This window comes from Coccinella septempunctata, chromosome 2 (assembly GCF_907165205.1).
Source record: "Coccinella septempunctata chromosome 2, icCocSept1.1, whole genome shotgun sequence".
NCBI lineage: Eukaryota > Metazoa > Arthropoda > Insecta > Coleoptera > Coccinellidae > Coccinella > Coccinella septempunctata.
In genome coordinates, this window is record NC_058190.1 from 51130061 (window position 1) to 51147316 (window position 17256).

The window sequence follows — 17256 nt, forward strand, 5'->3', positions numbered from 1 at the left end:
TCTCTTTAATGACTGCGATTCTTAATTGGAATAAGGACTGCAATGGCCGGATCTGCAGGAATGATATGAACGGATTTCTGCGTGATTTATATTTTCCAGGAAACAATGGCGGTCCGGAAATGGCTGGCAAGTTCAGTGATAAAATCGGAATTGTGCTTTTAGCTACTTAATCGTTACGTATTGGATGATCATTCGAAAAAAAATTATCTGACCTTAAGACATACACACTAGGTGCAAATGATGCCAGTGATGAAGCCAAACTAGCTTTTTTAACACAACCTAGGGATGCTCGATCTTCAGGAATCCGAAAATCAGTATAGGGGGAGCCAGGGAGACTTGCTCAGGTAGGAGACTTGGACCGCCTCAAATATTTCAATTCAAATTTCGCGCTACCGGTATCGTAAAAAGCTTGCGACATACTCGTAGTGGCTGCTCCATTTTGACCGCCATCAGAACAGTTCGGGAGTGAGAGGGTTGAACGTGATTATGTTGTCAGGAAGTAATAAATCGAATAATTTTTGTTTGTTACGCTGTCTGAAAAGTTTAATAGGTGCGTAGTGTTTTTTAGTTTTATTGCTTTCATTGATCAAAACTGTTTCACAAACGCTGAGCCTTCTTCAGAATAGCTGTGAAAGTTTCAAGAAAACATCTGTTGAATAGACTAAAAGGGAGTGCGGGACACTTGACCCATGCTATGGTCGGGATACATAATCAGTGGTCCAAGTTTCCCGCACTGAGCTTAGATGATAGTTTGCTTGAAAAACAGAAAATTGAATAATAGAAATAAATATGAAAAAATATAAAAATGTTCAAAAAAGTAAAACACATCTCGGAATTAAGGGAGAGTGACTCTGGAATAGAAAATGTGTATTTCATAGGCTGATACATCTGATGATTAAAACCTTGACATAGACAATCGTTGGTTATTGGAAATTATTATCTTTCAATGGTTTTCCTGATGAACAAACTTATGACCAAGTCTCTCTCGCCCCCTTTTCAACACTCCTATGGGTTAGGGAGGTATGAGCCAATTTTCGTTTCCTACAAAAAGAATTGCTGTACTCAAATTTTCCATCTCACCATCACTTTACTATTTATCTATCGTAACCTATTTGGGCATGAAAAAAAAAATGAGTTGATACCATTTACAGATACAAGTTAAGTGGCATCAGAGTGAAATGGGGTTCAACTCTCCCGGACCCATATGAGCATTAAAAGAATCGACTGATGAAAAATGCAGATTAGCTTCGGCATTTTTTTTAACTCCTTGAACATTTTCCTATATCACAAAAAAGTTCCAGGTCTATGAATGCAGTTCTCGCTATAATAATAATAATAATAATTTATTCGCCAAGGATGCCTCAGTGGTGGATGATAGCTGTCGTTATGCCTGTGCGACACATGAAACTATCCAGCACATCACCGGGGGATGTCAGAAGTTCGCGGGCACGGAGTACAAAAATAGACATGATGCCGTTGCCAAGATTCTTCAGCAAGAATTGGTACTAAAACACCAACTTCTAAGTTCGAAAAAAGTTCCTTATTATAATTACCATCCGGATGCTGTATTGGAAAATGAACATCACAAGCTATACTGGGATCGCACGGTTCTCACAGACCGGAAAATAACCCACAATAGACCAGACCTCATATTGCTCAATAAGGATGAGGACCGAGCACTATTCATCGACGTGGCAATTCCAAATAATAACAATCTTTTAGATAGGCACACTGTAAAAATTTCAAAATACAGAGATCTCGAGGAACAAACCAGAAGACAGTGAAAGCTGAAAGATATCAAGACCATCCCTATTGTCATTTCATCTACAGGCCTGATACCGAAGAAACTACTAGAGAACTTGAGGAAACTTCAGCTGGACGAAAATATCTATAGAGTCATGCAGAAGGCGGTAGTGCTGGGAACGGCGAGAACTGTACGCAAGTACATGGGGAATGCAGAGGAACACCGTCTGCTCCGACAGGAAGTGCGGGTGGAGCAGGAATGCAACCTACAGCAGGGAGCCGAGGAGCGACCCGAACCCGACCACCACCATGAGCTCGAAAACCTGGAAAGGGCTCCAACAGAGCTTAACCCTTTTGATATCTGAGATATCTGGGATAAGTGAATTTTCCTCTGGAGAGGAGTGTGAAAGGCGCAAGGCTAAAGTCATTTATTCATCCTTTAGGACTTCTACATACATGTATAGGACAAGTCGAATTAGAAAAGTGAACAATAGTGCAGTTAATCAGCGATACAATCATCATAGTATTCTTTGACAGTGTAATAACATCTACTTAATAACAAGCCTTTAACTTCTTCTTGAATTTATCATAATTGAGAGATCTTATTCCTAAAGGTAGATGATTGAAAAGTTTGATACATTTATAAGTAGGGGACATATCGAAGTTAGCGGTTTTGTGCTGGGGGATATATAATTTTCTCTCATTTCTGGTATTGTAATTATGAAAGCTGGATAATTGAATGATATTTTTTCGTTCTCCTTCACATACAAAAGGGATTTCAGGATAAAAATACAACACAAAGTAAGAATGCCATTTCCAACAAACAAAGGTCTGCATGACATACGCGGGGATATATGGTATATCATGCGCAAAATGCACTTCTGTGGAATGAAAGCCCTTCCACTATCTGATGAGCTACCCCAAAGCAGAATGTTGTATGACAAATGACTATACACGAGGCTGTGATAGATACCCTTGAGAGAATTCGAGAGAATCATATTTTTCATTCTACTTATTGCATAATACGAACTGTTTAGTTTTCGACATACCGAATCAACATGGACAGACCATTTCAAATTTCTGTCATATAAGCTTCATTACTACGGTAAATGGGATCACTGTGTTCTTGGTTGGGTTAATGTTTAGCTCCACGAACAACCACCATGGCTGTATAATTCTTCTTAGGTCATTTCGCACTGAATCGCATAAGGTGATGTCAAATTTTCTCCTATCATAACTATGGCATCAACATAAACTGGAATCTGGTTCCTCAAACCTTTTGAGCAGCTCATCCATTCATTGGCTCCTTAGAAGGGGGGACTGATGTCTCCACCTTCTAGGAGAAAGAGGGTTGACCGAGGGGTTGACCCTTCTTCAAGTGACATTCCGAAAAAATCTCGACATTATTTGTGTCCTGTGCCACTACCACAGTTTTCCACCGTTAATGAAACTCCATAACGTAGTCGTGCCATCAGAAGGGCATAATCAACGAGCTCCAAACCACCCGGTTCATTTGGGCGGTAGGTTTTCGCCCCCCGTGGACAGACCGCGCGCGCGGCGGTTTACTAGCCTCGCACATCCCAACAAATCAGTGTTATTCAATGCCGGCGCAAGAGCAGCCTAATAGAAATAAATCTTGATTTTCCCGTCGGAATGAAATCAACTACAATTCCCCTGTAACCAATTCAGGGACGCGGACGGCTCCGGTGGAAACCGAAGCCGATAACGCGGCATGCTCCGGTGATCTAGAGCTGGGGCTGCGGCAGCCCACTCAGTATCGGCAAGACTAATTAGGTAATGTACGATCGCTTGATGCTCCGCTCGATTCATCGAAACGAACTGTAAGCTGCCTCGCGCCCAAAAGATAGACGCGTTGTTCCGAATGGCTCACGAGCAAGATGGCTCTGTTCGGCTGCAATCCTATCAGTTACGGTTGTTGGTAGCCATCCGATTCGAAAAACGATGCGAAATTCGGATCGATCGACTTTATTGTTGACTGCGCCTCAGATTGTCGCAGAGAATGAGGAAAATATTTTGCAATTCTGACTCTAATCAGCTTCTGTATACAATTTCATGAAGAAGTTCACAGTACAAAGATCCATCTCTATAAAAAATATGTAATATCTCCATCGGCTCGCCTATGTCCTGAAAAACCACGAAATTCCCATGCACTTGAGAGAAAAAGTATTCGACCAATGCATTCTACCGGTACTAACATACGGAGCTCAGACATGGACTTTCACCAAAGCAAACATCGATAAAATCCGCAAGACGCAGAGGGCTATGGAAAGAAGCATGTTAGGAGTATCACTCAGGGATAAAAAACGCAACGAATGGATAAGAGAAAAAACGAAAGTTGTAGACGCAATAGAATAAGCAGCGTCACTTAAGTGGAGATGGGCAGGCCATAATGAACGATTACAGGACAAACGCTGGAATGCAGAAATTGGGAAGTGGCGGCCTTATGATGGGAAAAGATCAAGAGGAAGACCGCAGATGAGGTGAAAAGATGACATAGTCAGACACGCAGGCTTGATGTGGCAGAGGAGAGCCCAAGACAGGAAGTGCAGGAGGCAGTTGGGGGAGGCCTATATCCAAACTTGGAAGGATAGAGAATAGGCTAATTGGAATTGGAATATCTCCATCGAAGTCACCATCACCTTAAGATTAGTTTGTATAGATGCAGATTGTATATTTTGAGAAGGGTCGCGCTGCACTGCAACCTATTGTGCCCACCTTTTTATTTATTTTTTTTTTAATGTAACAGGGGGAAAATCTGCAAAACAGACGAACACACCCTCTCCTGAGGGAGAACAGTGTGGGGATTTTCACTCTCTTGAGCTCGAGACCCACTAAAAACCCTTAACTGCTTCTTCATAGGTTCCGGGCATTTTGCCTATTAACCAGTTGACTCTTATGGTTTCTGGACTCTCACACGATCATAGTCGTGTTGATAGTTGTATGCTGCCTATATCTTTTATAGGTTAAGCTCTTCTTTGGTTACATTTAAATCCTTAACTGATCTCTCGGTCTTCGGTGGTAGGTTCTTGACCTTCTAGCATCTTCTGTTGGATCGTAGTCGACTAATCTTCGTAGTTCCTCATTTGGATGTTGTTTAGCTTTGTCGAATATCCTTTCCGCCTTTCTCTTCATAAATTCTGTAACTGGTTCCCATTCCAAGTCCTTGTAGATTTGTTTGTTCCTAACAAACCAGGGTACATCCATCGCCATTCTAAGGAGTTTATTCTCAGTATTCTCTTGATGTGGGTCTTGGCTGCGAAGCCCTATGCCGCCGATCCATATGTGAGTTGTGGTCGCGCGATAGTTTTAATCATCGGCAACTCGATGTTCTTATTCATATGACTTCTTCTGCCTATGAGTCTACTCATTGCGGCTTTTGTTTTATCAACTGCACATTTGATGTGGTTTTGCCATGTTAGTCCTCTGTCAAGCTTCACTCCTAGGTATGTTGCTTCATTTTTCCATTCAACCTCTTTTCCATCAACTTCAAGGTTTTCTTCCATCCTCAATATTCTCTTTTGCAGTAATGTTGCTTGAGTCTTTCTTCCATTGATTTGGATTTTCCATTTGATGCACCATTTGAGTAATTCATGTATGGTTTGCTGCAGTCTCTGGTGTATGATCTCTGGGCGTCGATGTCTGAGCGCTATTCCTGTGTCATCTGCATACAAGGTGAGCATATTTCTAGCATTCTTCGGGATATCATGAACGTATATTACGTAAAGCAGAGGCGATCCTTGAGGCACTCCCGCTTCCAATTGTCTGGTTTGAGAGGTGTGCCCACCATAAGAGTTGTTTTCGCACTTATGTCGTCCACAGTGCTCCAACTAGTCCCAGAGTTCTTATGGACTTCAGTATCTAGGATGTCTTCAAGGAGATCACTTCTTCGTTTCTAAGTATTTATGGTACTTAGCATATTTGCCGCGTCCTGCTATGGCATCTGGAATTTCTTTCCCCTCCTCACTGAAGAGGGAGAGTTCTCTTTCCTGCCTGCAAGGTGTCGCTAGCGACTGGGACAAAAACCGCCTGATAAACCCGAGTCAGGCAACCCTAACATTCACGATCGGACAGATTGTGCTTTATATACCTGAGGAGAAAACCAATATCAGTGGGGAAAGGAGAATTTACATAGCAATACCTCGGCAAAATGGCAAAAATATACCGAAGTAATGACCTGAAAAACCACATGACTGTCACCTTGCCTCACATGCCCTGTACAACAAGAAGAGACAGCGCAAAACAACAAAGACAATTTGTGATTAGCTGGTTGGTGTTTGTAAATCCAGAATCAACGACAAAGTAATATCGGACTAGTCAAAATTTGACAATCTCACTCCATTTGCTGCTCCGCTCTTAAGCTGGCGATTGCATAAAGCTCAAGTTATTTATCCCAGTGTCATTCCTCAAAAATAAAGAACGAAAAGTTTCATCCGATAAAAGCAATTTTTCCTCCAGTCTGCTCTATATTTGTTTGCCAAACAACGAGTGAAACTCCCCGCCCAGATATTTGTCCAACTTGATTGATTCCGACTAAATAATTCCAAAGATTACCTTGTACTTTCTTTTCCGGTAACTCCCCAACCTTAATGTTTTCCTTTTTCCTAGATTCCGCTCTTGTTTGTGTTCAGAAAGCGGGAGGATTTCTCCCCTCAAATTGGATTTCTTTTATTCTCTTCATCACCGTGAAAAGAAAGGCAAAAATTCGATTTGTTTTATTCCGTCGGGTTAAAAGTGTCCTTTGGAAGAGGCACTCTCAATATTTCTATCCGGTTCTCCTTTCTTCGAGGGAGATACATTTGATGCGGGGGATGAAATTAGGTGATCTAGATAAGATGGAATCGTGTCAATCGGTTGACTTGGAAACTTCGTCGCACGAATCGATTTATTTCACATTTTTGGCCGATGATGGCAAGAACTGAGTTTGGCAGAATTGAACATTAACTCTGCAAATATTACGCAGTTATCCTTTCTTCCCTCGGTGGCCTTTTCTTATACGATTTAGAATCTCTAATTAACAGAACAGGGTGGCTCTCTGACTCAAACAAAATCGGAAAAAATGGTATAGGAAAGAAGTGTTTCTTTTGACCTCAAGAATCTACTGCTTAAATATTTGTAGGAGTCAAAGGCTAACCCTATATGACTGCAGTCTGCGAATTTGGGGTGGTATAGTGAACCATCGAATAGGTGATGAAGATCCAGAAATTCTCTATGGAATCTAGTATCAGTACATAAACAACGAAAAAATCCTGAAACTTGAAACTTTCACTCCCCAACCCCTTTGTACCAGAGGTCGGATATTTGTACGTGACCTCCGCAAATTCTGGTAGAGGTCTGAAATTTGATCCAAGGACTCCTTGTTACGAATAATGAAATATTATACATATTTCAGGATTTCTGGAAAATCACCTTCCACCCTTTGAATTGAGGGATGAACTTGATGTGTGGGTTTGAATTACACCAGATGAACAGAACACTGGGTATATGATGTCAATAGAAGAGTCATTAAACATACGTTTCAATTTCATAGCTCTTATCACTTTGTTTTCTGAATGCACTCATTGCATGATGATCATCAAGATTTTTCTGGGTTCTTAGTTGAAACGAAAAGCCGGAACAGATCCCATGTATAGCCAAGCTTCCAACTGTCCAACTCTTTCGCTAGCGTCACATTGGAGTGAAGAGAAAAATTTGGTAGTCACTGTTCATTACTTCTAGGTTATACAATAGTTAGAAACAACTTAGTTGAGCAGTTAGGACTTGCTGAGTTAGAAACTTGGCTCTACATATGAGTTCTGGGCAGTTTTTGACAGTGTAAGCATTTTTACAATGACATGCAAATGTTTTTGGTGGATACCAATAATTGGTGGATAAATATAACTGATTGTACTTCTGTTAGTGAATCATTAACGGAAGAAAATGCCTTAGAATAATGATGCGAAAAGAATAGGTTAATTAAACTCGGAAGTAACAAACTCCTGAGCATCCACTGCTGATGATGCAAATCATGCTCCGAACGGCGTAAAACAGTGAACTAATTGATTCCTCTCAGCCATTCTCGAAGAATTCCCGTAAAAATTAGGCAAAACAACAGGTGAGAGCTTCTCTTGCATGAAATTAGAATTTCTATCTCAAATGACTACCTTATTCTTGATCCAATACCCGGAGTTTTCCGCAAACCATCCTTGTATTCATGAGGCAGAAGAAGGAGTAGTGGCAAAAACCAACAAGCCTACCCCGGTCTGCCGACTCGAATAATAAACTGACGAAGTTCCTCGGATAAAACAAACTTCGGATGGAACTTTTCTGCCGTCGTGTTCTTTCAGTTTTCCGGAAATAGTTCGCGGCTCGGATCCCACTTTGAATATTCCATTATCGAGTGAAAATGGGACAGATGTACGAATTATCCCCTCGTTAGGATTCTCGGGAACTGACAGCCAGAAGCTGGAGCTGAGGAATTTACTCTTTCCGAGCTGAACGGTTTTTCTGGCACTTCCGGCACCTCGACTGCATGTAATGGGATTGGAGGAACATTAAGATACACAAATTGGGTGATATTCATCATCTGATATCTCAACGAACAGAATATTAGTGCTGGGAAAGCTCTGATAGTTTTCTACATCTGTATCGGATCGGATTGATGATCACCATCATCATTGCTGTATCCTGTTACCGAGAATAAATCTACAAAAAGACTCAAAAACAAAACTATCGGTGCAATAAAACTTATAATTTCTTAGGGCTACTTGCGTGTGCCCTCCTGTGACTGTAGAGACTCAATCGTGACCTACAGATCCTTCCACATTCCGGGCATGGATAGTCACCAACCAGATCTGGCCGCCGCTGTATTCTTCTCGAGTTTCCATTATAACTGTGGACCAGAGACCTCCACTGTGATCTGTCTAACGCTAGTTGGTCTCAGTTATGATTGGCATTAACTGATTTCAGGTATTGATGCAGTAAATCCTTAAACCGCTTATACTGGCCTCCAGGTTTCCGAGCTTCCTCTGTGAATTTGCCATACAGAGCTATTTTGGGGAGTCTTGTGTCTTGCATCCTCAGAATGTGGCCGCTTAATACCTCGTTACTTGAGTTCCATTGTTATAAAACTCGCGCGCTGCAAGACTTCAGCATTTGAAACCTTGTGGAACCACCTGATGTGCATTATTCGTCTTAGATGACGTTTTTGCGATTGTTCGAGCTGTTCAATATGTCGCCTGTAGGGCGTCCAGCTTTCGCTTTCATAAAGAAGCGTTGGGAGGACCACTGTTTTGTAAACAGCTGTTTTGGTCTCCAGCTTGAGGTCGTAATTTTAAATAACTCCGTCCTTCAGCTTTTAGAATGCCCGTGATGCCGACTTGATACGGTTGTGTATTTCCGTAGCCAGCTTAGCCCTAGTATGAAGCTTGCCAAGTATTTGAACTGCTCGAGCTGTTCTAGTTTGTTTGTGAACATCACATCGGCTTATTTCTCCACCTCACAAAATCTGTATTGACCATATGGTCATGATAACATTATCGTTTCTTATCTTGGACATCCTTCATCTTCATAGCAAGCTTCATGGACAGTTTAGAAGTGTCTTTTTCGACCCCTTAGTGAGCTATATCTGAACAGGGGCTCAGTACCTCCTTCCCTACCTTTTTTTTCCTGTTTTCCTAATCGACGAATACACAAACAATAAATTTTAGACTTCCTTTCCTAAAACACTCAAACAGTCTCACACGAAACGGAAACTAGACATGTAATTTCTGCAATTCAATTCCGCTATCTCCCCGAACTCATCGTGAAAGAATAATATTCTGTTTTTACAATTCGGCATGCGAATCTGGCGAAATGTCTTCCATGCGATGTAAGCTGTAATTTCGTGAAATATCGTGTTGCAATATGCAAATTCCCAACCTAATAACGTCCCACTTCGATCCGTTCAAAAGATACACTTGCCATTCTAGACTTGACCCTTTTTTCCTCAATCTTGGAAACTGAATCCCCGGAATCTTTCCTTAAAGAAACCTTTTTTTCTTTGTTGCGAACTCTACGCATTCCAGTGAGCTCGGGTGCAGGTGGAAAATGAAAAACTTGGATATCTTGTGGGCTTTTAATTTCTATACCCTTTGGGATAAAGAATAGACTGGTGTGGATGGGAAGAATTATAAGGGTGCATTTTGATATACTGTCCAATTAGTTGGGAGAGCGTGTTAGTTTTTCACGGTTATCTTCTCTCAGTCATGAGGCGCTGAATGAGAAACAAAAGTTGAATTATTTAGTGTTCCGTGTGAGCACTACGTCACTGACAACTAGAGAATGTTAACATTTGTTTGCACGTTTTCTGGAAGTAAATTGACCGCAGGGGTTAGTTCTGTGGATGCATAAGAACGTAAATTCAATGGTATGTTATGTCAACACAAATATTATGTGATACAGGGTGTTATGGCCATTCGATTAAACAAAGATGTACTTCAAAAGTTACAGGTAGGTGGTGTGGCTTTAGGACAGGTAGAACCTACGCAAAACAAGCATAACTCGGGATAGGCAACTGTGATGAAAATGTAACGAATTGTATTATGCTTCCGGTTTTGACAGGGTGATTTGGCTGGTGTAGGTTAAGCCACTGAAAATAAACATGTCTCCAGCTCCATAATTTGAAACCATATCAGGAGTCCTTAATCCTTTGGTACAAAACTTCTTCTTGATGGTATGTATATTTCGGTACAAAACATTGACACTTGAAAAATTTGCTGAAGACCGCATTGTGTACCAAAATAACACAAGACTCTAAGGTCACAAGAGGTGGAAATTTCGTAAATTTACGAGTGGGTTTTCTGAAATTTCAGATTCGTGCATAAACCAAAAATAATGAGACGATTCTTCCTCAATGAATTAAGTATCCGAACCTCCCCAGAGATCACAAACGGAATCATCAAGACTTCCAGGTACGAACAATGAATCGCTTGGCTCCTATCGTTCGAAATTCGACGTTTTTTAGGCACAACCAACTGTATATAAAAGTCGAAATCAACTGCTCGTTATTGAGCACTCCAGATTCCTGGAGAATAATAAAAATCGAGCGGTGCTGTATTGGAATTCAATTATTATGGTACGCTCTTGTTTCTTCTCTCCCAATTAAAAGTGACGAAGTGGACTTCGATTTTCCACAGTTCAGTGGGGAAGGTATGAAACGGGCTTTTTCGATTTATTTCGCTTTAATACTATTATGAGAAACCGACTGGAAACATTGAAGACCAACTGGTTCATTATTTCAAGTGAAATTCGAACATATTCTTACCGCAGTTGTTCCCTGATTCCTCATTTAATTATTTTCAATCACAAAACATGAGAAGGAAGTTATTTCACTTTTGTGGGATGTTTTAGCCACTCATAGGAACTAAGGGTGAAAAACACATCACTATCTGACACAGAAATACACAAAATAGGTTGTTTGCGACATTTAGATCTTGCACTTTGATTAATATTTAATCTAGATTCTACTTGTTGTCTAAGTCCATCAGTAGGACACGAAAAAAATTTTTCAAATACAATACCCAGTAAATACTGGGTATTGTATTTGATATATGGTCTTTAAAAATTAAAGACCATTAGATAAAACACAAGAAATCACTTCAACTGCTTCTACTTCAATTAGTAATTTAGTAATCAAATGAAATTTCTCCGGTATCTCTTCCATCTCATCCTTGAATGAACCCATGTCAATATCAAAACAGCTTTCCTTTCATTTCCCGACTCAGTTATTTTTAACAGAGAAAATGCTATTTGTCCATCATCTAGCAGTGTCATGAATAAAACAGATAGTTACGGTCGAGAATTGATGTGATAATCCATTGTTTTATTAACTTGGGTAATGTGCCCATGAAAAATGGATCACTCAGTTAGATTGGATGTCTAATAATAAATATGGAGTATTGTCAGGTAACATTCCAGTTTCCCAGTCGCGTGTCACCCAAATCTGATCCAATATTATCAGTCGATTTTTTTAATCGTGTTAGCCTGGATTTGAATTATCTTTCATCATGAGTTACCTGGGAAAACAAGTCGACAATGACATCTACTTTGAACAAAATATTCTAGAGTTGAAAGAACATTCTCAGACTGCACTGGATTTGAAAAAATTATTTTCATATCGTGGCTTTACATTTTGAATTCAAATCGAATCTATATTTTTCCTGACAGTTTTTTTATTCCTTTTTGTCCTTGAATACCTGGATAACGAAAATATTTTATCGAAAACGAGTTGTGGTCAAAATTGGATCGCTTTTATTGAAAAATTATTAGACAAACATTCAATTTCACTGAAGAGTATTAAAATTATTGATTTCGTTCCGAAAATGTATAATTCATTAAATTTGCGCATGCAATATTCAATTAAATCAATTTTTTAATCCACAAATAATGTGGAAGGTCAATTAAAACAATAATAAAGATGAAACAAGCAGTTGATTGAATGTTTTCAGGAGTTGATTGCTATGATTTACATTCAGTATACGTAATTCCAACTAATCATAACAGATCGAAAACAATGTAATAAATAAAAAAGAAAAACACCCTTCTCAATTCCGACTCAGGTATCATATAGAATTATACTTGGGTATAGTGATTACTGGAAGAATTACTCCAAGATTCAGATGCGGAAGTTCTATTTGAAGAACAACCTAACCTCGGCGTTTTACTTCCTGATGGGAAAACTCAAATAATACACTCATAACTCGGTGATATTGATCTTTCTCGAAATTGTTCGTCAATTTCTCCTTTCATAGAAAAAGTTTGAAAATATTCAATAAATCGAGTTAAATTTCAGATAAACTGGTGGCTTGGTTATATTCAACTAATGTGATTGATATGGTATCGTCAACATCTAGGCTTCATGCCATCAAACTGCATAAATAACTCAAAATATTTCATTTATTCAGTAGGCAGATCAACAAGGGAAAAAAATTCAACCCAAGATAAACGTTGTTCTTAACTGGTAGATGTTTTTTATTGATTAATCATAAGGTTCGAATACTAATTTAAAATTCTAAAATAGACTTGCTGAATATCATTACAAACTATACGAACTTGGTCATTAGATGGAAATATTTTTCATTCCCCAAAGGAAAGGGTAATACATGTTGGAGCTCTCCTGTCTGCACCCTATATTGATAGAGCTTAATCATACAAATTTAGAAGAAGTATACCATCCAAAAATGAAATCTCCGTTTGGTTTGGCATTTTCTGGAAATATCTCTATGAAGAATCGATTATGCTCCTATAAAAGCGAGTCAATATTTCCTCTGAAATCACCATCACCATGACGAAGGCGAAAATTGAAATGCCTCCGGATTAAAAACAGAAGAAAAACAAAGGTTTCCTTGTATCGAAACTCTCTTTTGTGAAGGGGAAACCCAGAGATTATCGAATAATGAGAAAATCCATAATACTAAATGAGATGAGGAGAAGAAACGATTCTTTAGTTGATTATTATCCTAGAAATATAAAATACCGGTGAGTTGGATATTTCTTCATGAAATTATGAATAGAAAAGGCTTATAATCAATTATTTATTCATCATCACGTAATGTCATCCATAAAAATCGATAAAAATGGAGTTGAAACTCCTTGCAGACCTTGTGCATGTCCTCAATATATATCCTTTCCCTTATTTTCTCTTATTGCCAACAAAATACCTCGTTATTGAAATTATGAACCAAAAATCTAGAGACATAAAACAATTCAATGAAATTCTGAATTTTACCAAAGCAACAGCATGGGTACAATAAAAATCTCTATGTAGTTTCCGGTAAGGATTCGAACACACCTTTTCAATCGGCTGAAAAAACTTCATCAATCAAGAGCTGAAGGGTAGATTTGCTACCAATAAACCCCAAGGGTTTCAGAAATTTCCCAGCCCAATTCATTAAACCCCAGTATCGTTATTGTATTTCGTGAGCGAGTTGTGAATAGCCACTATAGCTGAATCCATTTTGATTGATGGACTTTTCTATTGTTGACTGGGCGTTGATAGTATTATTGAAAGTTGCACAGAGATCGATGTTAATGTTGTTTTTGGGAATATGATTATCAATTTGGAATGCATATATTCACCATATTCATATTTATAACCACGAAACTACACATAGATATATGATGAAGTGAAAATAATTTTTTTTTCATGTATCCCACACTTTTTTTAGAGATTCTTAATGTTTTATTGTAAGAAAAAATAGTATTCAGGAGTGTTGAATTTATACCTAATATGCTACACAAAAACAAATACAAACAAAAAGTTGATTCGAATAACAACAAAGTGTAAAATCAAATGAATGTGACACTGTTGTTGAAAATATCAAAATATCTCAGTTCTTCGAAGCCGCAATACATCAATAAATAATTCAGAAGGTGTTTTAGGTTCATTTCACCTCCACTGTTGAATAATACATCAACTATGAAATGTGAATGACATTGGAAGTGGATTATCCACTTCATCAGTTCTAGATGATCAATTTCAACATTTTTTTCATCACGTTGTGGTTAATGCTAATTTAAGGGCTACCTTTTAATGGATAATAATTGACTGAAAGATGAGGTTTGAAGTTTCAATTAGCATTGTTTATTCAAGAAGGGAAAATGAACACTTTGTAGCTTGATAGAGTTATAATGTGAAACCAGATATTATGGATTTGAACTGTGTCATTTCTGTACTTATTTTATTTAAGATATGTAAATTATTGAATCATACTTCTTGTAACACAGAGAATGAATTGGTTTTCACGTTTTTGGCCAAGGGTTCTCAGTGAAATCAGTTTGAATATTCATGCAAACAAATTTTTACTAGATTTTATATACTCTGTAGAACATCGTACTTTATACTAGCTCCTATTAATAGAAAAGCTTCTCAAATTGGCAAAAGCTATTTTCCAGTGATTTCTGATGAGAAGGATTTCGAAGATCTATGATTCATCTGATATTTTACAACATAAAATAGGAAATCATATAATTCCACTTTTGCTTATCTCATTCTTATACGACTTTAGATGAATTCTTCTTATTCATCGGAGTCAGCCATCTGTGTATCGTGAAATCTTCCTATTGTAAATTCAAATTCTCCCGTTCCATTCATACATTGTCGACACCTAATACCTGATCCCGAGCATATAAAAAAAAACAAAATCACTATCGGAATATTCATGAGACTTCCATCCGGCCTTGGAGGATTTATTTCGTCAAGAAACGAAGAATGATTCAGCTTTTTTTGATGCACAATTTATTCTCCTCGATGAAAAAAGTATTCGCTTCATTAATTATCTCAATCGTGCTATGTTCCATCGATTTCGTGTCAAGTTCCAGGGAAACGATGTCGTTAGAAGCAATTAAAAGTTGGAATTTACTGCGATCAGGTAATTTCAATCAAGCTGGCGATGCTCTTCTGACATTATCAATCCGCGTAGGCATGGGATTACCGATAACGGGGAAATTCTTGGACCGATCTGGCGAGATCTATTCTCTTTTGGAGTCGTAAATTTTTCATTCGGATGTGACACACTTTCTTGTGCGGTGACAAACTGGGTGAACGCATTTTTAGGACGGCAGAAAACCTTATCAACATGCATTCTATTCGGATTTATTTATTGTTGTAATCAATCGTACCATGTCCTGCTTAGAAGTCATTGATCTAAACTGGATGAACTTGAGATCGGGTGAAAAGTCACTTTGTATCACAGTTGAGTTCCTTATTGAATATCGCCAAGCTTTAAGCCATTCACTTGGCCATCTTCAGGGCACTAGAAATGTTTTTTTGATTGATATTAAGAGCTTGAGTATTTTCTTGAATGGACTTTCTTGGTTGCTTTCTGTTTGACTCTGCACTGTGAGGTTCAAATTCATTGTGAGTCCTGATTTGTGTTAACTGACTAGTTTCTAAAGTCGTTTTTCGAAAGCTTATGATGCATTATTCAAAATACCGACTAAATTCTCGAAAAATATTCTAACGCTTCAGTTTATTCTTGATGAATCAAAAATACATACAACAGGATTGGGTTGACAGATCCAAAATCCTGGTAAGTCCCCAGAAAACCTTCGAACAGATATCAGCCCGTGGATGAAACTATAGAACAGGTCGAGCAGTTCAAATACTTGGGAAGCTTCATAAATACTAGGGCTAACCTGGACACGGAAATACACAACCGTATCAATTCGGCATCACGGGCATTCTGGCAGCTAAAGGTCAGAGTGTTTCAAAATCGCGACCTCAATCTGAAGACCAAGACAGTGGTTTACAAAGCAGTGATCCTCCCAATGCTTCTTTACGGGAGCGAAAGCTGGACGCCCTACAGTCGGAAGTCTTGCAGCGCGCGAGTTGTATAACAATTGAGACTCAACTAACGAGGGTCCGACTCAGATGGAGCGGCCACATTCTGGGGATGCAAGACACAATAATCAAAATAGCTTTGTATGGCGAATTTACAGAGGAAGCTCGGAAACCAGTATAAGCGGTTTAAGGATATACTGCATCGTCTGCATCAACCCCTAAAATCAGTTAATGCCAATCATAACTGGGAACAACTAGCGTTGAACAGATCACAGTGGAGGTCTTTGGTCCACAGCTATAATGGAGACTCGAGAAATATTTGTTTACAGAATAAGCTTTTAATAGTGAAGGGCTTCCTTTCCATTGTCATAAAAATTTCTTTATCCTCTTCCCATTTCGAAATAATATCTGAAACAAAGAAACAGAGCAGAAAACGAGAAAATAAGGAGAATAATAAAGCATTCATCAAAAGTTGTTCGAAGAATTGATGATGACTAAAAAAAAAATAAATAATCATAGGTACATAACTTGTCCTTCAATTGCACTGGGAGGAATATCATCTCTACGTCAAAAATCTTCTGCTGATCTTGGTGGAGGATCACCCTCGTCGTTAGAAATGCCTTCAGTACTCAAATTATTAATAGTTAAATCTTGCTTTTGACTGGGAGGGTCTTTCGACCAGGTCCAGTATTCCAAGTGATGATTCTTTGTTCTTCAGTTGTTCGAGGAACGCTACAGTAATTGATATATTCATGAATTGAATAATATCAGTTAACTTTTTCGTATCATGAAAATATAATTGTTTTTTTTTAACACGAATAGGTACCTCAATTGGCGGAAGTAGGAACACCCCCACATAGAGTGTGGTGAATCATGTGTAAATGTGTACATTGCAAATCTCCAGATAAACAGTTTATAATCGTTAAATGCGGCATTTAATGCTGGTGGTGCGGAGCCACAAATTAGTATTCCAAACAGGCTCCCTGATAACGCTACACAGTTGAGAAAAGTCAAAATTCGCATACATAACGATGGTACTAATTTATTGCCGGTTTATCCAGCCTATGTTGAACAATACCACGGATGTTTCGGGTGAGGATGACGATGTATTTTACGATGCACGAAACATTCGCTTTTGTTCGGAAGGAATCTGGTTTTCAGCGACGAAAAGGCAGAGTCAAGGAACTCCCGTAACG